Consider the following 26,415-nt stretch of genomic DNA (forward strand, 5'->3'; position numbering starts at 1 on the left):
AGAGACGCCCCATACACTCGCTCCCCTCCCCCATGCGCTGTGCCCCAGCCCGGGGCCCGGGGGAATAGGCGGCAGCCCACCCACAGGGTGGGGGGCCCAGCTGAAAGGGGTTGTCGGGGAGGGCGGCCCCTGCCTGGGGTCAAAGGGCGGGCGATCCGCGCGTGCGCAATCGGCGGCGGCGGCGGCGGGGGCGGCCACGAGCTGGGGGTGGGGGGCGGGTAGGTGAAGGAGGCCAGGCGAGGAGAGGAAGGGGGCTGGAAGGTCTCCACCTTGGCGAGTCCAGCCGTGGAGGCGCATCTTGTGTGAGTGTGAGTGTGATGTGTGTGTGTGTGTGTGTGTGTGTGTATAGAGAGACAGCCCCCCACCCCGGCCCACCGCTCCCTGCCCGCCCCGCCCCGCCTGTCACCCCCGTCCCTCGGAGCCCGCCGGACCCGGCCGGTGAACTCAACAGGCCCGGCCCGGCGCGGGTCAGCGCCGGTGCGGGGCCTGGGGCGGGAGGAGGCGGCGGGGAAGCGCAGAGAGGCTCGGCTTCTTGAGCGGGGCAGGGGCGCCCTCCGCCGTCTAGGGCCACACCACCCTGAACGCGCCCGACCTCGTCTGGTCTCGGAAGCTAAGCAGGGTCGGGCCTGGTTAGTACTTGGATGGGAGACCGCCTGGGAATACCGGGTGCCGTAGGCTTCTTCTTTTTTTTTTTTTTTGTTTTGCCTCTTGTTCTGTCCCCTCTCTGGGAGCGAGGCGGCGGCCCGGGGTGGGGGTCACCCCCACCCTCAGCGCCCGCCGCGGTGCCTGGCGCCCCAGCCCGCACCGTGGGGCCTCCTCTTGTCCCAAGCCGCGACACCGCCGTCACGCGGCAGCATGCGTGGCTTCTGGACTGTCAGGTCTCAGACCAAAGGTCTGCTCTGTGGGAACCGACACGCTGGAGGAAACCTTGAGAGTCTGAGAGGGGAGGGAGTTCCAGAAGAAGGCCAGGATGTCATTTGGAGGGAGTATGTGACCAGAACTCGTCCCGTTGCTTTTGGGGTTCTATGGGCTACACGTAGGAATCTTTGGTGGTGGCACCTGATGTTGGGGGATCCGGAGTCGCACCCAGACCTGCTCCACAGGCCTCCTTTTACTTTTCTCTTCGGATTCATTATTTTTAAAAAGTGTCTCTTATCTCTATGATTGCATTTTCTTTTCTCTCTCTTTTCAAGCAGATGATGGGAGTCCAAGTATTAAGGTGACATGTGTTGCCCGTGCCCCCCTCCCCCCTGTGTTCTTATTCATTTACCTCTGATGTCGTTCCAGCGTATTGTGGGGGTACCAATGTTAAGGTCGGGTACGTTGCCCTCTCCCAGCCTCCCCCCTCGGGTCAGAGCCTCAAGTGCGCCCATGCCCCAGTCGGTGCGCACCCACCCCATTCCTAATGGAGGTGTATGCCCATCCCCTCCCCCCACCCGCCCGACACCCACCCGATGAAGGTGATTCCTCTGTGTCCACTTAGGTGTCCATCGGTTCGTACCCATTTGCTGGTGAGCGCGAGCACGTGGTGCTCGTGTGTCCATTCTTGGGCTACCTGGCTTACTGGAACGGGTTCCAGCTCTGGCCAGGAGAACCACGAGAGGTGCCCTCTCACCGCTGCTCCTCCTAGCTGAATAGCACTCCGTGGTGTCCACGCGCCACATTTCATTTACGCACTCGTGGGTCGATGGGCACTCGGGTCGCTTCCAGGTCTTTGCGATTGTGACTTGTGCCCTGACTCTAACCCTAACCCTTACCCAGCCCGTCTCCTCCTCGGCCCCTGCCTGACTGACTCCTTCCCGCCCGGCCTGTCACCTGTCACCGTCCTCTGCCCCTGCCTGACACGCTCCTCCCCGCCCGGGCCGTCACCGTCCTCGGCCCCTGCCTGACGGGGCTCCTCCGTCGCCTGGGCCTTCCAAGGGCTTGGTGTGGACGCTGGTTCCAGGACGCCCTCCCAGGAACCCGGTAGCAGGGCGGCCGCAGCGTCTCGCGCCACCCAACCGTCCGCCGGCCGGCGGCCGTCGCTAAGTGGCCTGCGGGGGACGTGCCCCCACTGTGGGGCGGGCGCCCAGCCTGGTGTCTTCTCCGAGGCCCCGTGGCTGCTTTCACCCCCCCCCGCAAGGGGAGAGCCGCGGAGGTGGGGACCGCCTCCTCGTGGGGACGTACACCCAGCTCTCCACGTCGGATTCCGGGGCTCTCTGTCCTGCCAGAAGGCCCAGCTGGCCTGCGGGTCCTTAGAGTGGCAAAAACATCCGAAAACTGAGATTGAGGGTCCGGTGGTTGTCTGCACTTTTGTGCTGGGCACCCCAGGGAGGCCCGGGGGCTGGCTGGACGACGCGGTCTGCTGGGCAGGGGGGGGGGTTTGGAGGAGCAACTGATGCCCTTTGCACTTTGGGTAGCAAGTGTCTGAGGTGTCTCTGAGCCCTGCGCCATGTCGGGGGTGGGGGGTGGGAGGTCGGTGGGGGTGGAGGAGCAGGAGGAGGAGGAGGAGGAGGTGGGAAGGGCCGTGGCCTGCAGTCGTCTTCCCGGGGTGGCTTCTTCCACAGGCTGCTTGGCCTGGGCTCCCTGCACCTGGGCCTTTGGAGGACTGGCCCTGTGCTTGCCAACGCTTCCCCTGCAGGGACCCAGAGCTGGGAGGTTGCATCTCTCAGCCCTGGGTCGGGCAGAGCCCCAGCGGGCCATGCCCACAACCTCTCTCAGCACGGGTCCCCCAGAAGGCTCCTTTGGGACCAGGATTCTCTTGCGGGTGACTCTTTAAGGTCTGGCCCCTGGATGGAGGGGCACCAGGAGTAGAGGAGCAGGAAGGGGAAGGGGGTGGCCATGCGAGGGGACACTTTCAGGCCAAGTCCCAGCTTCAGCCTGATCCTCCTGGGAACCCCGGGGTGTACGTCACACCTCCTGGTTGTCCCGCTCTGAGACAAGGAGCCGGGCTTCGCATTCCCCCAGCAGCCAGTCGTGGGCTGAGGACACCTGGGGCGTTGGGAACTCCCTGGCTTCTCCTTGGCTTAACATCTGGAGCTGCTTGTGAATCGTGCCGCCACACACACACCCGAGTGCAGGTGTCTTCTGCACAGACTGCGGGCCTCGCTCTTCTGAATGCCGCTAGCTCGCCACCCACCCACGGGTGAACCTGGTCAGGGTACTTTCTCTCGGGGGCAGACTCTGATCCTGGCGGGCTACCGGTGTTTCTGTTTGCTCGTTTCTTTCTTCCATTTCGGGAAAGGCTTCCTTACTGGGTGTGGAAATCTCCTATGCCTTTCCTCGCCTATTCTGTCAGCTTTAAAATTCTCTTTCAGTTGCCACCCTCACAGATGGATTAGGAAACTCTTTCCGGTGCACTCATTAGTGAAATGACCTCAATGAAGCTGGAATCCAATATCTAATGGCCGATTTTTAGCGAGTCCACACGCCAGGGTGGTCGGGGTCCAATGCAGCCCCGGCCAGGCCCAGGCCCCGGCCCCTTGGACTGGGCCACAGGAGGACACAGAGGAGGGTCCCGGCCCCCCCGGTCGCGTTGCCGGCAGTTCTCCAAGGGCTTGGGCGTTTTCCAGAGGTAGGAGATGGAGGGGACTGATTTCTTCAGCGCCCCACAAACCACGCCACCCCACCCATGGGACACATCCCTAGAGAGAGAGAGAGACGCCCCATACACTCGCTCCCCTCCCCCATGCGCTGTGCCCCAGCCCGGGGCCCGGGGGAATAGGCGGCAGCCCACCCACAGGGTGGGGGGCCCAGCTGAAAGGGGTTGTCGGGGAGGGCGGCCCCTGCCTGGGGTCAAAGGGCGGGCGATCCGCGCGTGCGCAATCGGCGGCGGCGGCGGCGGCGGCGGCGGCGGCGGCGGCGGCGGCGGGGGCGGCCACGAGCTGGGGGTGGGGGGCGGGTAGGTGAAGGAGGCCAGGCGAGGAGAGGAAGGGGGCTGGAAGGTCTCCACCTTGGCGAGTCCAGCCGTGGAGGCGCATCTTGTGTGAGTGTGAGTGTGATGTGTGTGTGTGTGTGTGTGTGTGTGTATAGAGAGACAGCCCCCCACCCCGGCCCACCGCTCCCTGCCCGCCCCGCCCCGCCTGTCACCCCCGTCCCTCGGAGCCCGCCGGACCCGGCCGGTGAACTCAACAGGCCCGGCCCGGCGCGGGTCAGCGCCGGTGCGGGGCCTGGGGCGGGAGGAGGCGGCGGGGAAGCGCAGAGAGGCTCGGCTTCTTGAGCGGGGCAGGGGCGCCCTCCGCCGTCTAGGGCCACACCACCCTGAACGCGCCCGACCTCGTCTGGTCTCGGAAGCTAAGCAGGGTCGGGCCTGGTTAGTACTTGGATGGGAGACCGCCTGGGAATACCGGGTGCCGTAGGCTTCTTCTTTTTTTTTTTTTTTGTTTTGCCTCTTGTTCTGTCCCCTCTCTGGGAGCGAGGCGGCGGCCCGGGGTGGGGGTCACCCCCACCCTCAGCGCCCGCCGCGGTGCCTGGCGCCCCAGCCCGCACCGTGGGGCCTCCTCTTGTCCCAAGCCGCGACACCGCCGTCACGCGGCAGCATGCGTGGCTTCTGGACTGTCAGGTCTCAGACCAAAGGTCTGCTCTGTGGGAACCGACACGCTGGAGGAAACCTTGAGAGTCTGAGAGGGGAGGGAGTTCCAGAAGAAGGCCAGGATGTCATTTGGAGGGAGTATGTGACCAGAACTCGTCCCGTTGCTTTTGGGGTTCTATGGGCTACACGTAGGAATCTTTGGTGGTGGCACCTGATGTTGGGGGATCCGGAGTCGCACCCAGACCTGCTCCACAGGCCTCCTTTTACTTTTCTCTTCGGATTCATTATTTTTAAAAAGTGTCTCTTATCTCTATGATTGCATTTTCTTTTCTCTCTCTTTTCAAGCAGATGATGGGAGTCCAAGTATTAAGGTGACATGTGTTGCCCGTGCCCCCCTCCCCCCTGTGTTCTTATTCATTTACCTCTGATGTCGTTCCAGCGTATTGTGGGGGTACCAATGTTAAGGTCGGGTACGTTGCCCTCTCCCAGCCTCCCCCCTCGGGTCAGAGCCTCAAGTGCGCCCATGCCCCAGTCGGTGCGCACCCACCCCATTCCTAATGGAGGTGTATGCCCATCCCCTCCCCCCACCCGCCCGACACCCACCCGATGAAGGTGATTCCTCTGTGTCCACTTAGGTGTCCATCGGTTCGTACCCATTTGCTGGTGAGCGCGAGCACGTGGTGCTCGTGTGTCCATTCTTGGGCTACCTGGCTTACTGGAACGGGTTCCAGCTCTGGCCAGGAGAACCACGAGAGGTGCCCTCTCACCGCTGCTCCTCCTAGCTGAATAGCACTCCGTGGTGTCCACGCGCCACATTTCATTTACGCACTCGTGGGTCGATGGGCACTCGGGTCGCTTCCAGGTCTTTGCGATTGTGACTTGTGCCCTGACTCTAACCCTAACCCTTACCCAGCCCGTCTCCTCCTCGGCCCCTGCCTGACTGACTCCTTCCCGCCCGGCCTGTCACCTGTCACCGTCCTCTGCCCCTGCCTGACACGCTCCTCCCCGCCCGGGCCGTCACCGTCCTCGGCCCCTGCCTGACGGGGCTCCTCCGTCGCCTGGGCCTTCCAAGGGCTTGGTGTGGACGCTGGTTCCAGGACGCCCTCCCAGGAACCCGGTAGCAGGGCGGCCGCAGCGTCTCGCGCCACCCAACCGTCCGCCGGCCGGCGGCCGTCGCTAAGTGGCCTGCGGGGGACGTGCCCCCACTGTGGGGCGGGCGCCCAGCCTGGTGTCTTCTCCGAGGCCCCGTGGCTGCTTTCACCCCCCCCCGCAAGGGGAGAGCCGCGGAGGTGGGGACCGCCTCCTCGTGGGGACGTACACCCAGCTCTCCACGTCGGATTCCGGGGCTCTCTGTCCTGCCAGAAGGCCCAGCTGGCCTGCGGGTCCTTAGAGTGGCAAAAACATCCGAAAACTGAGATTGAGGGTCCGGTGGTTGTCTGCACTTTTGTGCTGGGCACCCCAGGGAGGCCCGGGGGCTGGCTGGACGACGCGGTCTGCTGGGCAGGGGGGGGGGTTTGGAGGAGCAACTGATGCCCTTTGCACTTTGGGTAGCAAGTGTCTGAGGTGTCTCTGAGCCCTGCGCCATGTCGGGGGTGGGGGGTGGGAGGTCGGTGGGGGTGGAGGAGCAGGAGGAGGAGGAGGAGGAGGTGGGAAGGGCCGTGGCCTGCAGTCGTCTTCCCGGGGTGGCTTCTTCCACAGGCTGCTTGGCCTGGGCTCCCTGCACCTGGGCCTTTGGAGGACTGGCCCTGTGCTTGCCAACGCTTCCCCTGCAGGGACCCAGAGCTGGGAGGTTGCATCTCTCAGCCCTGGGTCGGGCAGAGCCCCAGCGGGCCATGCCCACAACCTCTCTCAGCACGGGTCCCCCAGAAGGCTCCTTTGGGACCAGGATTCTCTTGCGGGTGACTCTTTAAGGTCTGGCCCCTGGATGGAGGGGCACCAGGAGTAGAGGAGCAGGAAGGGGAAGGGGGTGGCCATGCGAGGGGACACTTTCAGGCCAAGTCCCAGCTTCAGCCTGATCCTCCTGGGAACCCCGGGGTGTACGTCACACCTCCTGGTTGTCCCGCTCTGAGACAAGGAGCCGGGCTTCGCATTCCCCCAGCAGCCAGTCGTGGGCTGAGGACACCTGGGGCGTTGGGAACTCCCTGGCTTCTCCTTGGCTTAACATCTGGAGCTGCTTGTGAATCGTGCCGCCACACACACACCCGAGTGCAGGTGTCTTCTGCACAGACTGCGGGCCTCGCTCTTCTGAATGCCGCTAGCTCGCCACCCACCCACGGGTGAACCTGGTCAGGGTACTTTCTCTCGGGGGCAGACTCTGATCCTGGCGGGCTACCGGTGTTTCTGTTTGCTCGTTTCTTTCTTCCATTTCGGGAAAGGCTTCCTTACTGGGTGTGGAAATCTCCTATGCCTTTCCTCGCCTATTCTGTCAGCTTTAAAATTCTCTTTCAGTTGCCACCCTCACAGATGGATTAGGAAACTCTTTCCGGTGCACTCATTAGTGAAATGACCTCAATGAAGCTGGAATCCAATATCTAATGGCCGATTTTTAGCGAGTCCACACGCCAGGGTGGTCGGGGTCCAATGCAGCCCCGGCCAGGCCCAGGCCCCGGCCCCTTGGACTGGGCCACAGGAGGACACAGAGGAGGGTCCCGGCCCCCCCGGTCGCGTTGCCGGCAGTTCTCCAAGGGCTTGGGCGTTTTCCAGAGGTAGGAGATGGAGGGGACTGATTTCTTCAGCGCCCCACAAACCACGCCACCCCACCCATGGGACACATCCCTAGAGAGAGAGAGAGACGCCCCATACACTCGCTCCCCTCCCCCATGCGCTGTGCCCCAGCCCGGGGCCCGGGGGAATAGGCGGCAGCCCACCCACAGGGTGGGGGGCCCAGCTGAAAGGGGTTGTCGGGGAGGGCGGCCCCTGCCTGGGGTCAAAGGGCGGGCGATCCGCGCGTGCGCAATCGGCGGCGGCGGCGGCGGCGGCGGCGGCGGCGGCGGCGGGGGCGGCCACGAGCTGGGGGTGGGGGGCGGGTAGGTGAAGGAGGCCAGGCGAGGAGAGGAAGGGGGCTGGAAGGTCTCCACCTTGGCGAGTCCAGCCGTGGAGGCGCATCTTGTGTGAGTGTGAGTGTGAGTGTGTGTGTGTGTGTGTGTGTGTGTGTATAGAGAGACAGCCCCCCACCCCGGCCCACCGCTCCCTGCCCGCCCCGCCCCGCCTGTCACCCCCGTCCCTCGGAGCCCGCCGGACCCGGCCGGTGAACTCAACAGGCCCGGCCCGGCGCGGGTCAGCGCCGGTGCGGGGCCTGGGGCGGGAGGAGGCGGCGGGGAAGCGCAGAGAGGCTCGGCTTCTTGAGCGGGGCAGGGGCGCCCTCCGCCGTCTAGGGCCACACCACCCTGAACGCGCCCGACCTCGTCTGGTCTCGGAAGCTAAGCAGGGTCGGGCCTGGTTAGTACTTGGATGGGAGACCGCCTGGGAATACCGGGTGCCGTAGGCTTCTTCTTTTTTTTTTTTTTTGTTTTGCCTCTTGTTCTGTCCCCTCTCTGGGAGCGAGGCGGCGGCCCGGGGTGGGGGTCACCCCCACCCTCAGCGCCCGCCGCGGTGCCTGGCGCCCCAGCCCGCACCGTGGGGCCTCCTCTTGTCCCAAGCCGCGACACCGCCGTCACGCGGCAGCATGCGTGGCTTCTGGACTGTCAGGTCTCAGACCAAAGGTCTGCTCTGTGGGAACCGACACGCTGGAGGAAACCTTGAGAGTCTGAGAGGGGAGGGAGTTCCAGAAGAAGGCCAGGATGTCATTTGGAGGGAGTATGTGACCAGAACTCGTCCCGTTGCTTTTGGGGTTCTATGGGCTACACGTAGGAATCTTTGGTGGTGGCACCTGATGTTGGGGGATCCGGAGTCGCACCCAGACCTGCTCCACAGGCCTCCTTTTACTTTTCTCTTCGGATTCATTATTTTTAAAAAGTGTCTCTTATCTCTATGATTGCATTTTCTTTTCTCTCTCTTTTCAAGCAGATGATGGGAGTCCAAGTATTAAGGTGACATGTGTTGCCCGTGCCCCCCTCCCCCCTGTGTTCTTATTCATTTACCTCTGATGTCGTTCCAGCGTATTGTGGGGGTACCAATGTTAAGGTCGGGTACGTTGCCCTCTCCCAGCCTCCCCCCTCGGGTCAGAGCCTCAAGTGCGCCCATGCCCCAGTCGGTGCGCACCCACCCCATTCCTAATGGAGGTGTATGCCCATCCCCTCCCCCCACCCGCCCGACACCCACCCGATGAAGGTGATTCCTCTGTGTCCACTTAGGTGTCCATCGGTTCGTACCCATTTGCTGGTGAGCGCGAGCACGTGGTGCTCGTGTGTCCATTCTTGGGCTACCTGGCTTACTGGAACGGGTTCCAGCTCTGGCCAGGAGAACCACGAGAGGTGCCCTCTCACCGCTGCTCCTCCTAGCTGAATAGCACTCCGTGGTGTCCACGCGCCACATTTCATTTACGCACTCGTGGGTCGATGGGCACTCGGGTCGCTTCCAGGTCTTTGCGATTGTGACTTGTGCCCTGACTCTAACCCTAACCCTTACCCAGCCCGTCTCCTCCTCGGCCCCTGCCTGACTGACTCCTTCCCGCCCGGCCTGTCACCTGTCACCGTCCTCTGCCCCTGCCTGACACGCTCCTCCCCGCCCGGGCCGTCACCGTCCTCGGCCCCTGCCTGACGGGGCTCCTCCGTCGCCTGGGCCTTCCAAGGGCTTGGTGTGGACGCTGGTTCCAGGACGCCCTCCCAGGAACCCGGTAGCAGGGCGGCCGCAGCGTCTCGCGCCACCCAACCGTCCGCCGGCCGGCGGCCGTCGCTAAGTGGCCTGCGGGGGACGTGCCCCCACTGTGGGGCGGGCGCCCAGCCTGGTGTCTTCTCCGAGGCCCCGTGGCTGCTTTCACCCCCCCCCGCAAGGGGAGAGCCGCGGAGGTGGGGACCGCCTCCTCGTGGGGACGTACACCCAGCTCTCCACGTCGGATTCCGGGGCTCTCTGTCCTGCCAGAAGGCCCAGCTGGCCTGCGGGTCCTTAGAGTGGCAAAAACATCCGAAAACTGAGATTGAGGGTCCGGTGGTTGTCTGCACTTTTGTGCTGGGCACCCCAGGGAGGCCCGGGGGCTGGCTGGACGACGCGGTCTGCTGGGCAGGGGGGGGGGTTTGGAGGAGCAACTGATGCCCTTTGCACTTTGGGTAGCAAGTGTCTGAGGTGTCTCTGAGCCCTGCGCCATGTCGGGGGTGGGGGGTGGGAGGTCGGTGGGGGTGGAGGAGCAGGAGGAGGAGGAGGAGGAGGTGGGAAGGGCCGTGGCCTGCAGTCGTCTTCCCGGGGTGGCTTCTTCCACAGGCTGCTTGGCCTGGGCTCCCTGCACCTGGGCCTTTGGAGGACTGGCCCTGTGCTTGCCAACGCTTCCCCTGCAGGGACCCAGAGCTGGGAGGTTGCATCTCTCAGCCCTGGGTCGGGCAGAGCCCCAGCGGGCCATGCCCACAACCTCTCTCAGCACGGGTCCCCCAGAAGGCTCCTTTGGGACCAGGATTCTCTTGCGGGTGACTCTTTAAGGTCTGGCCCCTGGATGGAGGGGCACCAGGAGTAGAGGAGCAGGAAGGGGAAGGGGGTGGCCATGCGAGGGGACACTTTCAGGCCAAGTCCCAGCTTCAGCCTGATCCTCCTGGGAACCCCGGGGTGTACGTCACACCTCCTGGTTGTCCCGCTCTGAGACAAGGAGCCGGGCTTCGCATTCCCCCAGCAGCCAGTCGTGGGCTGAGGACACCTGGGGCGTTGGGAACTCCCTGGCTTCTCCTTGGCTTAACATCTGGAGCTGCTTGTGAATCGTGCCGCCACACACACACCCGAGTGCAGGTGTCTTCTGCACAGACTGCGGGCCTCGCTCTTCTGAATGCCGCTAGCTCGCCACCCACCCACGGGTGAACCTGGTCAGGGTACTTTCTCTCGGGGGCAGACTCTGATCCTGGCGGGCTACCGGTGTTTCTGTTTGCTCGTTTCTTTCTTCCATTTCGGGAAAGGCTTCCTTACTGGGTGTGGAAATCTCCTATGCCTTTCCTCGCCTATTCTGTCAGCTTTAAAATTCTCTTTCAGTTGCCACCCTCACAGATGGATTAGGAAACTCTTTCCGGTGCACTCATTAGTGAAATGACCTCAATGAAGCTGGAATCCAATATCTAATGGCCGATTTTTAGCGAGTCCACACGCCAGGGTGGTCGGGGTCCAATGCAGCCCCGGCCAGGCCCAGGCCCCGGCCCCTTGGACTGGGCCACAGGAGGACACAGAGGAGGGTCCCGGCCCCCCCGGTCGCGTTGCCGGCAGTTCTCCAAGGGCTTGGGCGTTTTCCAGAGGTAGGAGATGGAGGGGACTGATTTCTTCAGCGCCCCACAAACCACGCCACCCCACCCATGGGACACATCCCTAGAGAGAGAGAGAGACGCCCCATACACTCGCTCCCCTCCCCCATGCGCTGTGCCCCAGCCCGGGGCCCGGGGGAATAGGCGGCAGCCCACCCACAGGGTGGGGGGCCCAGCTGAAAGGGGTTGTCGGGGAGGGCGGCCCCTGCCTGGGGTCAAAGGGCGGGCGATCCGCGCGTGCGCAATCGGCGGCGGCGGCGGCGGCGGCGGCGGCGGCGGCGGCGGCGGGGGCGGCCACGAGCTGGGGGTGGGGGGCGGGTAGGTGAAGGAGGCCAGGCGAGGAGAGGAAGGGGGCTGGAAGGTCTCCACCTTGGCGAGTCCAGCCGTGGAGGCGCATCTTGTGTGAGTGTGAGTGTGTGTGTGTGTGTGTGTGTGTGTATAGAGAGACAGCCCCCCACCCCGGCCCACCGCTCCCTGCCCGCCCCGCCCCGCCTGTCACCCCCGTCCCTCGGAGCCCGCCGGACCCGGCCGGTGAACTCAACAGGCCCGGCCCGGCGCGGGTCAGCGCCGGTGCGGGGCCTGGGGCGGGAGGAGGCGGCGGGGAAGCGCAGAGAGGCTCGGCTTCTTGAGCGGGGCAGGGGCGCCCTCCGCCGTCTAGGGCCACACCACCCTGAACGCGCCCGACCTCGTCTGGTCTCGGAAGCTAAGCAGGGTCGGGCCTGGTTAGTACTTGGATGGGAGACCGCCTGGGAATACCGGGTGCCGTAGGCTTCTTCTTTTTTTTTTTTTTTGTTTTGCCTCTTGTTCTGTCCCCTCTCTGGGAGCGAGGCGGCGGCCCGGGGTGGGGGTCACCCCCACCCTCAGCGCCCGCCGCGGTGCCTGGCGCCCCAGCCCGCACCGTGGGGCCTCCTCTTGTCCCAAGCCGCGACACCGCCGTCACGCGGCAGCATGCGTGGCTTCTGGACTGTCAGGTCTCAGACCAAAGGTCTGCTCTGTGGGAACCGACACGCTGGAGGAAACCTTGAGAGTCTGAGAGGGGAGGGAGTTCCAGAAGAAGGCCAGGATGTCATTTGGAGGGAGTATGTGACCAGAACTCGTCCCGTTGCTTTTGGGGTTCTATGGGCTACACGTAGGAATCTTTGGTGGTGGCACCTGATGTTGGGGGATCCGGAGTCGCACCCAGACCTGCTCCACAGGCCTCCTTTTACTTTTCTCTTCGGATTCATTAATTTTAAAAAGTGTCTCTTATCTCTATGATTGCATTTTCTTTTCTCTCTCTTTTCAAGCCGATGATGGGAGTCCAAGTATTAAGGTGACATGTGTTGCCCGTGCCCCCCTCCCCCCTGTGTTCTTATTCATTTACCTCTGATGTCGTTCCAGCGTATTGTGGGGGTACCAATGTTAGGGTCGGGTACGTTGCCCTCTCCCTGCCTCCCCCCTCGGGTCAGAGCCTCAAGTGCGCCCATCCCCCAGTCGGTGCGCACCCACCCCATTCCTAATGGAGGTGTATGCCCATCCCCTCCCCCCACCCGCCCGACACCCACCCGATGAAGGTGATTCCTCTGTGTCCACTTAGGTGTCCATCGGTTCGTACCCATTTGCTGGTGAGCGCGAGCACGTGGTGCTCGTGTGTCCATTCTTGGGCTACCTGGCTTACTGGAACGGGTTCCAGCTCTGGCCAGGAGAACCACGAGAGGTGCCCTCTCACCGCTGCTCCTCCTAGCTGAATAGCACTCCGTGGTGTCCACGCGCCACATTTCATTTACGCACTCGTGGGTCGATGGGCACTCGGGTCGCTTCCAGGTCTTTGCGATTGTGACTTGTGCCCTGACTCTAACCCTAACCCTTACCCAGCCCGTCTCCTCCTCGGCCCCTGCCTGACTGACTCCTTCCCGCCCGGCCTGTCACCTGTCACCGTCCTCTGCCCCTGCCTGACACGCTCCTCCCCGCCCGGGCCGTCACCGTCCTCGGCCCCTGCCTGACGGGGCTCCTCCGTCGCCTGGGCCTTCCAAGGGCTTGGTGTGGACGCTGGTTCCAGGACGCCCTCCCAGGAACCCGGTAGCAGGGCGGCCGCAGCGTCTCGCGCCACCCAACCGTCCGCCGGCCGGCGGCCGTCGCTAAGTGGCCTGCGGGGGACGTGCCCCCACTGTGGGGCGGGCGCCCAGCCTGGTGTCTTCTCCGAGGCCCCGTGGCTGCTTTCACCCCCCCCCGCAAGGGGAGAGCCGCGGAGGTGGGGACCGCCTCCTCGTGGGGACGTACACCCAGCTCTCCACGTCGGATTCCGGGGCTCTCTGTCCTGCCAGAAGGCCCAGCTGGCCTGCGGGTCCTTAGAGTGGCAAAAACATCCGAAAACTGAGATTGAGGGTCCGGTGGTTGTCTGCACTTTTGTGCTGGGCACCCCAGGGAGGCCCGGGGGCTGGCTGGACGACGCGGTCTGCTGGGCAGGGGGGGGGGTTTGGAGGAGCAACTGATGCCCTTTGCACTTTGGGTAGCAAGTGTCTGAGGTGTCTCTGAGCCCTGCGCCATGTCGGGGGTGGGGGGTGGGAGGTCGGTGGGGGTGGAGGAGCAGGAGGAGGAGGAGGAGGAGGTGGGAAGGGCCGTGGCCTGCAGTCGTCTTCCCGGGGTGGCTTCTTCCACAGGCTGCTTGGCCTGGGCTCCCTGCACCTGGGCCTTTGGAGGACTGGCCCTGTGCTTGCCAACGCTTCCCCTGCAGGGACCCAGAGCTGGGAGGTTGCATCTCTCAGCCCTGGGTCGGGCAGAGCCCCAGCGGGCCATGCCCACAACCTCTCTCAGCACGGGTCCCCCAGAAGGCTCCTTTGGGACCAGGATTCTCTTGCGGGTGACTCTTTAAGGTCTGGCCCCTGGATGGAGGGGCACCAGGAGTAGAGGAGCAGGAAGGGGAAGGGGGTGGCCATGCGAGGGGACACTTTCAGGCCAAGTCCCAGCTTCAGCCTGATCCTCCTGGGAACCCCGGGGTGTACGTCACACCTCCTGGTTGTCCCGCTCTGAGACAAGGAGCCGGGCTTCGCATTCCCCCAGCAGCCAGTCGTGGGCTGAGGACACCTGGGGCGTTGGGAACTCCCTGGCTTCTCCTTGGCTTAACATCTGGAGCTGCTTGTGAATCGTGCCGCCACACACACACCCGAGTGCAGGTGTCTTCTGCACAGACTGCGGGCCTCGCTCTTCTGAATGCCGCTAGCTCGCCACCCACCCACGGGTGAACCTGGTCAGGGTACTTTCTCTCGGGGGCAGACTCTGATCCTGGCGGGCTACCGGTGTTTCTGTTTGCTCGTTTCTTTCTTCCATTTCGGGAAAGGCTTCCTTACTGGGTGTGGAAATCTCCTATGCCTTTCCTCGCCTATTCTGTCAGCTTTAAAATTCTCTTTCAGTTGCCACCCTCACAGATGGATTAGGAAACTCTTTCCGGTGCACTCATTAGTGAAATGACCTCAATGAAGCTGGAATCCAATATCTAATGGCCGATTTTTAGCGAGTCCACACGCCAGGGTGGTCGGGGTCCAATGCAGCCCCGGCCAGGCCCAGGCCCCGGCCCCTTGGACTGGGCCACAGGAGGACACAGAGGAGGGTCCCGGCCCCCCCGGTCGCGTTGCCGGCAGTTCTCCAAGGGCTTGGGCGTTTTCCAGAGGTAGGAGATGGAGGGGACTGATTTCTTCAGCGCCCCACAAACCACGCCACCCCACCCATGGGACACATCCCTAGAGAGAGAGAGAGACGCCCCATACACTCGCTCCCCTCCCCCATGCGCTGTGCCCCAGCCCGGGGCCCGGGGGAATAGGCGGCAGCCCACCCACAGGGTGGGGGGCCCAGCTGAAAGGGGTTGTCGGGGAGGGCGGCCCCTGCCTGGGGTCAAAGGGCGGGCGATCCGCGCGTGCGCAATCGGCGGCGGCGGCGGCGGCGGCGGCGGCGGCGGCGGGGGCGGCCACGAGCTGGGGGTGGGGGGCGGGTAGGTGAAGGAGGCCAGGCGAGGAGAGGAAGGGGGCTGGAAGGTCTCCACCTTGGCGAGTCCAGCCGTGGAGGCGCATCTTGTGTGAGTGTGAGTGTGTGTGTGTGTGTGTGTGTGTGTATAGAGAGACAGCCCCCCACCCCGGCCCACCGCTCCCTGCCCGCCCCGCCCCGCCTGTCACCCCCGTCCCTCGGAGCCCGCCGGACCCGGCCGGTGAACTCAACAGGCCCGGCCCGGCGCGGGTCAGCGCCGGTGCGGGGCCTGGGGCGGGAGGAGGCGGCGGGGAAGCGCAGAGAGGCTCGGCTTCTTGAGCGGGGCAGGGGCGCCCTCCGCCGTCTAGGGCCACACCACCCTGAACGCGCCCGACCTCGTCTGGTCTCGGAAGCTAAGCAGGGTCGGGCCTGGTTAGTACTTGGATGGGAGACCGCCTGGGAATACCGGGTGCCGTAGGCTTCTTCTTTTTTTTTTTTTTTTTTTGTTTTGCCTCTTGTTCTGTCCCCTCTCTGGGAGCGAGGCGGCGGCCCGGGGTGGGGGTCACCCCCACCCTCAGCGCCCGCCGCGGTGCCTGGCGCCCCAGCCCGCACCGTGGGGCCTCCTCTTGTCCCAAGCCGCGACACCGCCATCACGCGGCAGCATGCGTGGCTTCTGGACTGTCAGGTCTCAGACCAAAGGTCTGCTCTGTGGGAACCGACATGCTGGAGGAAACCTTGAGAGTCTGAGAGGGGAGGGAGTTCCAGAAGAAGGCCAGGATGTCATTTGGAGGGAGTATGTGACCAGAACTCGTCCCGTTGCTTTTGGGGTTCTATGGGCTACACGTAGGAATCTTTGGTGGTGGCACCTGATGTTGGGGGATCCGGAGTCGCACCCAGACCTGCTCCACAGGCCTCCTTTTACTTTTCTCTTCGGATTCATTATTTTTAAAAAGTGTCTCTTATCTCTATGATTGCATTTTCTTTTCTCTCTCTTTTCAAGCAGATGATGGGAGTCCAAGTATTAAGGTGACATGTGTTGCCCGTGCCCCCCTCCCCCCTGTGTTCTTATTCATTTACCTCTGATGTCGTTCCAGCGTATTGTGGGGGTACCAATGTTAGGGTCGGGTACGTTGCCCTCTCCCTGCCTCCCCCCTCGGGTCAGAGCCTCAAGTGCGCCCATCCCCCAGTCGGTGCGCACCCACCCCATTCCTAATGGAGGTGTATGCCCATCCCCTCCCCCCACCCGCCCGACACCCACCCGATGAAGGTGATTCCTCTGTGTCCACTTAGGTGTCCATCGGTTCGTACCCATTTGCTGGTGAGCGCGAGCACGTGGTGCTCGTGTGTCCATTCTTGGGCTACCTGGCTTACTGGAACGGGTTCCAGCTCTGGCCAGGAGAACCACGAGAGGTGCCCTCTCACCGCTGCTCCTCCTAGCTGAATAGCACTCCGTGGTGTCCACGCGCCACATTTCATTTACGCACTCGTGGGTCGATGGGCACTCGGGTCGCTTCCAGGTCTTTGCGATTGTGACTTGTGCCCTGACTCTAACCCTAACCCTTACCCAGCCCGTCTCCTCCTCGGCCCCTGCCTGACTGACTCCTTCCCGCCCGGCCTGTCACCTGTCACCGTCCTCTGCCCCTGCCTGACACGCTCCTCCCCGCCCGGGCCGTCACCGTCCTCGGCCCCTGCCTGACGGGGCTCCTCCGTCGCCTGGGCCTTCCAAGGGCTTGGTGTGGACGCTGGTTCCAGGACGCCCTCCCAGGAACCCGGTAGCAGGGCGGCCGCAGCGTCTCGCGCCACCCAACCGTCCGCCGGCCGGCGGCCGTCGCTAAGTGGCCTGCGGGGGACGTGCCCCCACTGTGGGGCGGGCGCCCAGCCTGGTGTCTTCTCCGAGGCCCCGTGGCTGCTTTCACCCCCCCCCGCAAGGGGAGAGCCGCGGAGGTGGGGACCGCCTCCTCGTGGGGACGTACACCCAGCTCTCCACGTCGGATTCCGGGGCTCTCTGTCCTGCCAGAAGGCCCAGCTGGCCTGCGGGTCCTTAGAGTGGCAAAAACATCCGAAAACTGAGATTGAGGGTCCGGTGGTTGTCTGCACTTTTGTGCTGGGCACCCCAGGGAGGCCCGGGGGCTGGCTGGACGACGCGGTCTGCTGGGCAGGGGGGGGGGTTTGGAGGAGCAACTGATGCCCTTTGCACTTTGGGTAGCAAGTGTCTGAGGTGTCTCTGAGCCCTGCGCCATGTCGGGGGTGGGGGGTGGGAGGTCGGTGGGGGTGGAGGAGCAGGAGGAGGAGGAGGAGGAGGTGGGAAGGGCCGTGGCCTGCAGTCGTCTTCCCGGGGTGGCTTCTTCCACAGGCTGCTTGGCCTGGGCTCCCTGCACCTGGGCCTTTGGAGGACTGGCCCTGTGCTTGCCAACGCTTCCCCTGCAGGGACCCAGAGCTGGGAGGTTGCATCTCTCAGCCCTGGGTCGGGCAGAGCCCCAGCGGGCCATGCCCACAACCTCTCTCAGCACGGGTCCCCCAGAAGGCTCCTTTGGGACCAGGATTCTCTTGCGGGTGACTCTTTAAGGTCTGGCCCCTGGATGGAGGGGCACCAGGAGTAGAGGAGCAGGAAGGGGAAGGGGGTGGCCATGCGAGGGGACACTTTCAGGCCAAGTCCCAGCTTCAGCCTGATCCTCCTGGGAACCCCGGGGTGTACGTCACACCTCCTGGTTGTCCCGCTCTGAGACAAGGAGCCGGGCTTCGCATTCCCCCAGCAGCCAGTCGTGGGCTGAGGACACCTGGGGCGTTGGGAACTCCCTGGCTTCTCCTTGGCTTAACATCTGGAGCTGCTTGTGAATCGTGCCGCCACACACACACCCGAGTGCAGGTGTCTTCTGCACAGACTGCGGGCCTCGCTCTTCTGAATGCCGCTAGCTCGCCACCCACCCACGGGTGAACCTGGTCAGGGTACTTTCTCTCGGGGGCAGACTCTGATCCTGGCGGGCTACCGGTGTTTCTGTTTGCTCGTTTCTTTCTTCCATTTCGGGAAAGGCTTCCTTACTGGGTGTGGAAATCTCCTATGCCTTTCCTCGCCTATTCTGTCAGCTTTAAAATTCTCTTTCAGTTGCCACCCTCACAGATGGATTAGGAAACTCTTTCCGGTGCACTCATTAGTGAAATGACCTCAATGAAGCTGGAATCCAATATCTAATGGCCGATTTTTAGCGAGTCCACACGCCAGGGTGGTCGGGGTCCAATGCAGCCCCGGCCAGGCCCAGGCCCCGGCCCCTTGGACTGGGCCACAGGAGGACGCAGAGGAGGGTCCCGGCCCCCCCGGTCGCGTTGCCGGCAGTTCTCCAAGGGCTTGGGCGTTTTCCAGAGGTAGGAGATGGAGGGGACTGATTTCTTCAGCGCCCCACAAACCACGCCACCCCACCCATGGGACACATCCCTAGAGAGAGAGAGAGACGCCCCATACACTCGCTCCCCTCCCCCATGCGCTGTGCCCCAGCCCGGGGCCCGGGGGAATAGGCGGCAGCCCACCCACAGGGTGGGGGGCCCAGCTGAAAGGGGTTGTCGGGGAGGGCGGCCCCTGCCTGGGGTCAAAGGGCGGGCGATCCGCGCGTGCGCAATCGGCGGCGGCGGCGGCGGCGGCGGCGGCGGCGGCGGCGGCGGGGGCGGCCACGAGCTGGGGGTGGGGGGCGGGTAGGTGAAGGAGGCCAGGCGAGGAGAGGAAGGGGGCTGGAAGGTCTCCACCTTGGCGAGTCCAGCCGTGGAGGCGCATCTTGTGTGAGTGTGAGTGTGTGTGTGTGTGTGTGTGTGTGTATAGAGAGACAGCCCCCCACCCCGGCCCACCGCTCCCTGCCCGCCCCGCCCCGCCTGTCACCCCCGTCCCTCGGAGCCCGCCGGACCCGGCCGGTGAACTCAACAGGCCCGGCCCGGCGCGGGTCAGCGCCGGTGCGGGGCCTGGGGCGGGAGGAGGCGGCGGGGAAGCGCAGAGAGGCTCGGCTTCTTGAGCGGGGCAGGGGCGCCCTCCGCCGTCTAGGGCCACACCACCCTGAACGCGCCCGACCTCGTCTGGTCTCGGAAGCTAAGCAGGGTCGGGCCTGGTTAGTACTTGGATGGGAGACCGCCTGGGAATACCGGGTGCCGTAGGCTTCTTCTTTTATTTTTTTTTTTTTTGTTTTGCCTCTTGTTCTGTCCCCTCTCTGGGAGCGAGGCGGCGGCCCGGGGTGGGGGTCACCCCCACCCTCAGCGCCCGCCGCGGTGCCTGGCGCCCCAGCCCGCACCGTGGGGCCTCCTCTTGTCCCAAGCCGCGACACCGCCGTCACGCGGCAGCATGCGTGGCTTCTGGACTGTCAGGTCTCAGACCAAAGGTCTGCTCTGTGGGAACCGACATGCTGGAGGAAACCTTGAGAGTCTGAGAGGGGAGGGAGTTCCAGAAGAAGGCCAGGATGTCATTTGGAGGGAGTATGTGACCAGAACTCGTCCCGTTGCTTTTGGGGTTCTATGGGCTACACGTAGGAATCTTTGGTGGTGGCACCTGATGTTGGGGGATCCGGAGTCGCACCCAGACCTGCTCCACAGGCCTCCTTTTACTTTTCTCTTCGGATTCATTATTTTTAAAAAGTGTCTCTTATCTCTATGATTGCATTTTCTTTTCTCTCTCTTTTCAAGCAGATGATGGGAGTCCAAGTATTAAGGTGACATGTGTTGCCCGTGCCCCCCTCCCCCCTGTGTTCTTATTCATTTACCTCTGATGTCGTTCCAGCGTATTGTGGGGGTACCAATGTTAAGGTCGGGTACGTTGCCCTCTCCCAGCCTCCCCCCTCGGGTCAGAGCCTCAAGTGCGCCCATGCCCCAGTCGGTGCGCACCCACCCCATTCCTAATGGAGGTGTATGCCCATCCCCTCCCCCCACCCGCCCGACACCCACCCGATGAAGGTGATTCCTCTGTGTCCACTTAGGTGTCCATCGGTTCGTACCCATTTGCTGGTGAGCGCGAGCACGTGGTGCTCGTGTGTCCATTCTTGGGCTACCTGGCTTACTGGAACGGGTTCCAGCTCTGGCCAGGAGAACCACGAGAGGTGCCCTCTCACCGCTGCTCCTCCTAGCTGAATAGCACTCCGTGGTGTCCACGCGCCACATTTCATTTACGCACTCGTGGGTCGATGGGCACTCGGGTCGCTTCCAGGTCTTTGCGATTGTGACTTGTGCCCTGACTCTAACCCTAACCCTTACCCAGCCCGTCTCCTCCTCGGCCCCTGCCTGACTGACTCCTTCCCGCCCGGCCTGTCACCTGTCACCGTCCTCTGCCCCTGCCTGACACGCTCCTCCCCGCCCGGGCCGTCACCGTCCTCGGCCCCTGCCTGACGGGGCTCCTCCGTCGCCTGGGCCTTCCAAGGGCTTGGTGTGGACGCTGGTTCCAGGACGCCCTCCCAGGAACCCGGTAGCAGGGCGGCCGCAGCGTCTCGCGCCACCCAACCGTCCGCCGGCCGGCGGCCGTCGCTAAGTGGCCTGCGGGGGACGTGCCCCCACTGTGGGGCGGGCGCCCAGCCTGGTGTCTTCTCCGAGGCCCCGTGGCTGCTTTCACCCCCCCCCCGCAAGGGGAGAGCCGCGGAGGTGGGGACCGCCTCCTCGTGGGGACGTACACCCAGCTCTCCACGTCGGATTCCGGGGCTCTCTGTCCTGCCAGAAGGCCCAGCTGGCCTGCGGGTCCTTAGAGTGGCAAAAACATCCGAAAACTGAGATTGAGGGTCCGGTGGTTGTCTGCACTTTTGTGCTGGGCACCCCAGGGAGGCCCGGGGGCTGGCTGGACGACGCGGTCTGCTGGGCAGGGGGGGGGGTTTGGAGGAGCAACTGATGCCCTTTGCACTTTGGGTAGCAAGTGTCTGAGGTGTCTCTGAGCCCTGCGCCATGTCGGGGGTGGGGGGTGGGAGGTCGGTGGGGGTGGAGGAGCAGGAGGAGGAGGAGGAGGAGGTGGGAAGGGCCGTGGCCTGCAGTCGTCTTCCCGGGGTGGCTTCTTCCACAGGCTGCTTGGCCTGGGCTCCCTGCACCTGGGCCTTTGGAGGACTGGCCCTGTGCTTGCCAACGCTTCCCCTGCAGGGACCCAGAGCTGGGAGGTTGCATCTCTCAGCCCTGGGTCGGGCAGAGCCCCAGCGGGCCATGCCCACAACCTCTCTCAGCACGGGTCCCCCAGAAGGCTCCTTTGGGACCAGGATTCTCTTGCGGGTGACTCTTTAAGGTCTGGCCCCTGGATGGAGGGGCACCAGGAGTAGAGGAGCAGGAAGGGGAAGGGGGTGGCCATGCGAGGGGACACTTTCAGGCCAAGTCCCAGCTTCAGCCTGATCCTCCTGGGAACCCCGGGGTGTACGTCACACCTCCTGGTTGTCCCGCTCTGAGACAAGGAGCCGGGCTTCGCATTCCCCCAGCAGCCAGTCGTGGGCTGAGGACACCTGGGGCGTTGGGAACTCCCTGGCTTCTCCTTGGCTTAACATCTGGAGCTGCTTGTGAATCGTGCCGCCACACACACACCCGAGTGCAGGTGTCTTCTGCACAGACTGCGGGCCTCGCTCTTCTGAATGCCGCTAGCTCGCCACCCACCCACGGGTGAACCTGGTCAGGGTACTTTCTCTCGGGGGCAGACTCTGATCCTGGCGGGCTACCGGTGTTTCTGTTTGCTCGTTTCTTTCTTCCATTTCGGGAAAGGCTTCCTTACTGGGTGTGGAAATCTCCTATGCCTTTCCTCGCCTATTCTGTCAGCTTTAAAATTCTCTTTCAGTTGCCACCCTCACAGATGGATTAGGAAACTCTTTCCGGTGCACTCATTAGTGAAATGACCTCAATGAAGCTGGAATCCAATATCTAATGGCCGATTTTTAGCGAGTCCACACGCCAGGGTGGTCGGGGTCCAATGCAGCCCCGGCCAGGCCCAGGCCCCGGCCCCTTGGACTGGGCCACAGGAGGACACAGAGGAGGGTCCCGGCCCCCCCGGTCGCGTTGCCGGCAGTTCTCCAAGGGCTTGGGCGTTTTCCAGAGGTAGGAGATGGAGGGGACTGATTTCTTCAGCGCCCCACAAACCACGCCACCCCACCCATGGGACACATCCCTAGAGAGAGAGAGAGACGCCCCATACACTCGCTCCCCTCCCCCATGCGCTGTGCCCCAGCCCGGGGCCCGGGGGAATAGGCGGCAGCCCACCCACAGGGTGGGGGGCCCAGCTGAAAGGGGTTGTCGGGGAGGGCGGCCCCTGCCTGGGGTCAAAGGGCGGGCGATCCGCGCGTGCGCAATCGGCGGCGGCGGCGGCGGCGGCGGCGGCGGCGGCGGCGGCGGCGGGGGCGGCCACGAGCTGGGGGTGGGGGGCGGGTAGGTGAAGGAGGCCAGGCGAGGAGAGGAAGGGGGCTGGAAGGTCTCCACCTTGGCGAGTCCAGCCGTGGAGGCGCATCTTGTGTGAGTGTGAGTGTGAGTGTGTGTGTGTGTGTGTGTGTGTGTGTATAGAGAGACAGCCCCCCACCCCGGCCCACCGCTCCCTGCCCGCCCCGCCCCGCCTGTCACCCCCGTCCCTCGGAGCCCGCCGGACCCGGCCGGTGAACTCAACAGGCCCGGCCCGGCGCGGGTCAGCGCCGGTGCGGGGCCTGGGGCGGGAGGAGGCGGCGGGGAAGCGCAGAGAGGCTCGGCTTCTTGAGCGGGGCAGGGGCGCCCTCCGCCGTCTAGGGCCACACCACCCTGAACGCGCCCGACCTCGTCTGGTCTCGGAAGCTAAGCAGGGTCGGGCCTGGTTAGTACTTGGATGGGAGACCGCCTGGGAATACCGGGTGCCGTAGGCTTCTTCTTTTTTTTTTTTTTTGTTTTGCCTCTTGTTCTGTCCCCTCTCTGGGAGCGAGGCGGCGGCCCGGGGTGGGGGTCACCCCCACCCTCAGCGCCCGCCGCGGTGCCTGGCGCCCCAGCCCGCACCGTGGGGCCTCCTCTTGTCCCAAGCCGCGACACCGCCGTCACGCGGCAGCATGCGTGGCTTCTGGACTGTCAGGTCTCAGACCAAAGGTCTGCTCTGTGGGAACCGACACGCTGGAGGAAACCTTGAGAGTCTGAGAGGGGAGGGAGTTCCAGAAGAAGGCCAGGATGTCATTTGGAGGGAGTATGTGACCAGAACTCGTCCCGTTGCTTTTGGGGTTCTATGGGCTACACGTAGGAATCTTTGGTGGTGGCACCTGATGTTGGGGGATCCGGAGTCGCACCCAGACCTGCTCCACAGGCCTCCTTTTACTTTTCTCTTCGGATTCATTATTTTTAAAAAGTGTCTCTTATCTCTATGATTGCATTTTCTTTTCTCTCTCTTTTCAAGCAGATGATGGGAGTCCAAGTATTAAGGTGACATGTGTTGCCCGTGCCCCCCTCCCCCCTGTGTTCTTATTCATTTACCTCTGATGTCGTTCCAGCGTATTGTGGGGGTACCAATGTTAAGGTCGGGTACGTTGCCCTCTCCCAGCCTCCCCCCTCGGGTCAGAGCCTCAAGTGCGCCCATGCCCCAGTCGGTGCGCACCCACCCCATTCCTAATGGAGGTGTATGCCCATCCCCTCCCCCCACCCGCCCGACACCCACCCGATGAAGGTGATTCCTCTGTGTCCACTTAGGTGTCCATCGGTTCGTACCCATTTGCTGGTGAGCGCGAGCACGTGGTGCTCGTGTGTCCATTCTTGGGCTACCTGGCTTACTGGAACGGGTTCCAGCTCTGGCCAGGAGAACCACGAGAGGTGCCCTCTCACCGCTGCTCCTCCTAGCTGAATAGCACTCCGTGGTGTCCACGCGCCACATTTCATTTACGCACTCGTGGGTCGATGGGCACTCGGGTCGCTTCCAGGTCTTTGCGATTGTGACTTGTGCCCTGACTCTAACCCTAACCCTTACCCAGCCCGTCTCCTCCTCGGCCCCTGCCTGACTGACTCCTTCCCGCCCGGCCTGTCACCTGTCACCGTCCTCTGCCCCTGCCTGACACGCTCCTCCCCGCCCGGGCCGTCACCGTCCTCGGCCCCTGCCTGACGGGGCTCCTCCGTCGCCTGGGCCTTCCAAGGGCTTGGTGTGGACGCTGGTTCCAGGACGCCCTCCCAGGAACCCGGTAGCAGGGCGGCCGCAGCGTCTCGCGCCACCCAACCGTCCGCCGGCCGGCGGCCGTCGCTAAGTGGCCTGCGGGGGACGTGCCCCCACTGTGGGGCGGGCGCCCAGCCTGGTGTCTTCTCCGAGGCCCCGTGGCTGCTTTCACCCCCCCCCGCAAGGGGAGAGCCGCGGAGGTGGGGACCGCCTCCTCGTGGGGACGTACACCCAGCTCTCCACGTCGGATTCCGGGGCTCTCTGTCCTGCCAGAAGGCCCAGCTGGCCTGCGGGTCCTTAGAGTGGCAAAAACATCCGAAAACTGAGATTGAGGGTCCGGTGGTTGTCTGCACTTTTGTGCTGGGCACCCCAGGGAGGCCCGGGGGCTGGCTGGACGACGCGGTCTGCTGGGCAGGGGGGGGGGTTTGGAGGAGCAACTGATGCCCTTTGCACTTTGGGTAGCAAGTGTCTGAGGTGTCTCTGAGCCCTGCGCCATGTCGGGGGTGGGGGGTGGGAGGTCGGTGGGGGTGGAGGAGCAGGAGGAGGAGGAGGAGGAGGTGGGAAGGGCCGTGGCCTGCAGTCGTCTTCCCGGGGTGGCTTCTTCCACAGGCTGCTTGGCCTGGGCTCCCTGCACCTGGGCCTTTGGAGGACTGGCCCTGTGCTTGCCAACGCTTCCCCTGCAGGGACCCAGAGCTGGGAGGTTGCATCTCTCAGCCCTGGGTCGGGCAGAGCCCCAGCGGGCCATGCCCACAACCTCTCTCAGCACGGGTCCCCCAGAAGGCTCCTTTGGGACCAGGATTCTCTTGCGGGTGACTCTTTAAGGTCTGGCCCCTGGATGGAGGGGCACCAGGAGTAGAGGAGCAGGAAGGGGAAGGGGGTGGCCATGCGAGGGGACACTTTCAGGCCAAGTCCCAGCTTCAGCCTGATCCTCCTGGGAACCCCGGGGTGTACGTCACACCTCCTGGTTGTCCCGCTCTGAGACAAGGAGCCGGGCTTCGCATTCCCCCAGCAGCCAGTCGTGGGCTGAGGACACCTGGGGCGTTGGGAACTCCCTGGCTTCTCCTTGGCTTAACATCTGGAGCTGCTTGTGAATCGTGCCGCCACACACACACCCGAGTGCAGGTGTCTTCTGCACAGACTGCGGGCCTCGCTCTTCTGAATGCCGCTAGCTCGCCACCCACCCACGGGTGAACCTGGTCAGGGTACTTTCTCTCGGGGGCAGACTCTGATCCTGGCGGGCTACCGGTGTTTCTGTTTGCTCGTTTCTTTCTTCCATTTCGGGAAAGGCTTCCTTACTGGGTGTGGAAATCTCCTATGCCTTTCCTCGCCTATTCTGTCAGCTTTAAAATTCTCTTTCAGTTGCCACCCTCACAGATGGATTAGGAAACTCTTTCCGGTGCACTCATTAGTGAAATGACCTCAATGAAGCTGGAATCCAATATCTAATGGCCGATTTTTAGCGAGTCCACACGCCAGGGTGGTCGGGGTCCAATGCAGCCCCGGCCAGGCCCAGGCCCCGGCCCCTTGGACTGGGCCACAGGAGGACACAGAGGAGGGTCCCGGCCCCCCCGGTCGCGTTGCCGGCAGTTCTCCAAGGGCTTGGGCGTTTTCCAGAGGTAGGAGATGGAGGGGACTGATTTCTTCAGCGCCCCACAAACCACGCCACCCCACCCATGGGACACATCCCTAGAGAGAGAGAGAGACGCCCCATACACTCGCTCCCCTCCCCCATGCGCTGTGCCCCAGCCCGGGGCCCGGGGGAATAGGCGGCAGCCCACCCACAGGGTGGGGGGCCCAGCTGAAAGGGGTTGTCGGGGAGGGCGGCCCCTGCCTGGGGTCAAAGGGCGGGCGATCCGCGCGTGCGCAATCGGCGGCGGCGGCGGCGGCGGCGGCGGGGGCGGCCACGAGCTGGGGGTGGGGGGCGGGTAGGTGAAGGAGGCCAGGCGAGGAGAGGAAGGGGGCTGGAAGGTCTCCACCTTGGCGAGTCCAGCCGTGGAGGCGCATCTTGTGTGAGTGTGAGTGTGTGTGTGTGTGTGTGTGTGTGTATAGAGAGACAGCCCCCCACCCCGGCCCACCGCTCCCTGCCCGCCCCGCCCCGCCTGTCACCCCCGTCCCTCGGAGCCCGCCGGACCCGGCCGGTGAACTCAACAGGCCCGGCCCGGCGCGGGTCAGCGCCGGTGCGGGGCCTGGGGCGGGAGGAGGCGGCGGGGAAGCGCAGAGAGGCTCGGCTTCTTGAGCGGGGCAGGGGCGCCCTCCGCCGTCTAGGGCCACACCACCCTGAACGCGCCCGACCTCGTCTGGTCTCGGAAGCTAAGCAGGGTCGGGCCTGGTTAGTACTTGGATGGGAGACCGCCTGGGAATACCGGGTGCCGTAGGCTTCTTCTTTTTTTTTTTTTTTGTTTTGCCTCTTGTTCTGTCCCCTCTCTGGGAGCGAGGCGGCGGCCCGGGGTGGGGGTCACCCCCACCCTCAGCGCCCGCCGCGGTGCCTGGCGCCCCAGCCCGCACCGTGGGGCCTCCTCTTGTCCCAAGCCGCGACA

The 26,415-nt window shown here is 64.2% G+C and overlaps 8 non-coding genes across 8 annotated transcripts; all 8 read left to right on the forward strand.

Annotated features, from left to right (window-relative positions):
* The first annotated feature begins 559 nt into the window (after positions 1-559).
* LOC142876484 (5S ribosomal RNA) lies at positions 560-678 on the forward strand. Its single transcript, XR_012923385.1, has one exon. It is a non-coding gene; the product is annotated as a 5S ribosomal RNA (ribosomal RNA).
* A 3,543-nt stretch (positions 679-4,221) lies between these two features.
* LOC142876485 (5S ribosomal RNA) lies at positions 4,222-4,340 on the forward strand. The gene has a single exon (XR_012923386.1). It is a non-coding gene; the product is annotated as a 5S ribosomal RNA (ribosomal RNA).
* Positions 4,341-7,878: 3,538 nt separating this feature from the next.
* On the forward strand, positions 7,879-7,997 carry LOC142876486 (5S ribosomal RNA). The gene has a single exon (XR_012923387.1). It is a non-coding gene; the product is annotated as a 5S ribosomal RNA (ribosomal RNA).
* Positions 7,998-11,530: 3,533 nt separating this feature from the next.
* LOC142876487 (5S ribosomal RNA) lies at positions 11,531-11,649 on the forward strand. Its single transcript, XR_012923388.1, has one exon. It is a non-coding gene; the product is annotated as a 5S ribosomal RNA (ribosomal RNA).
* Positions 11,650-15,176: 3,527 nt separating this feature from the next.
* LOC142876488 (5S ribosomal RNA) lies at positions 15,177-15,295 on the forward strand. Its single transcript, XR_012923389.1, has one exon. It is a non-coding gene; the product is annotated as a 5S ribosomal RNA (ribosomal RNA).
* A 3,537-nt stretch (positions 15,296-18,832) lies between these two features.
* LOC142876489 (5S ribosomal RNA) lies at positions 18,833-18,951 on the forward strand. The gene has a single exon (XR_012923390.1). It is a non-coding gene; the product is annotated as a 5S ribosomal RNA (ribosomal RNA).
* Positions 18,952-22,500: 3,549 nt separating this feature from the next.
* LOC142876490 (5S ribosomal RNA) lies at positions 22,501-22,619 on the forward strand. Its single transcript, XR_012923391.1, has one exon. It is a non-coding gene; the product is annotated as a 5S ribosomal RNA (ribosomal RNA).
* A 3,518-nt stretch (positions 22,620-26,137) lies between these two features.
* LOC142876492 (5S ribosomal RNA) lies at positions 26,138-26,256 on the forward strand. The gene has a single exon (XR_012923393.1). It is a non-coding gene; the product is annotated as a 5S ribosomal RNA (ribosomal RNA).
* Positions 26,257-26,415: the final 159 nt, after the last annotated feature.

Source organism: Microcebus murinus, chromosome 15 (genome assembly GCF_040939455.1).
Source record: "Microcebus murinus isolate Inina chromosome 15, M.murinus_Inina_mat1.0, whole genome shotgun sequence".
Classification (NCBI taxonomy): domain Eukaryota; kingdom Metazoa; phylum Chordata; class Mammalia; order Primates; family Cheirogaleidae; genus Microcebus; species Microcebus murinus.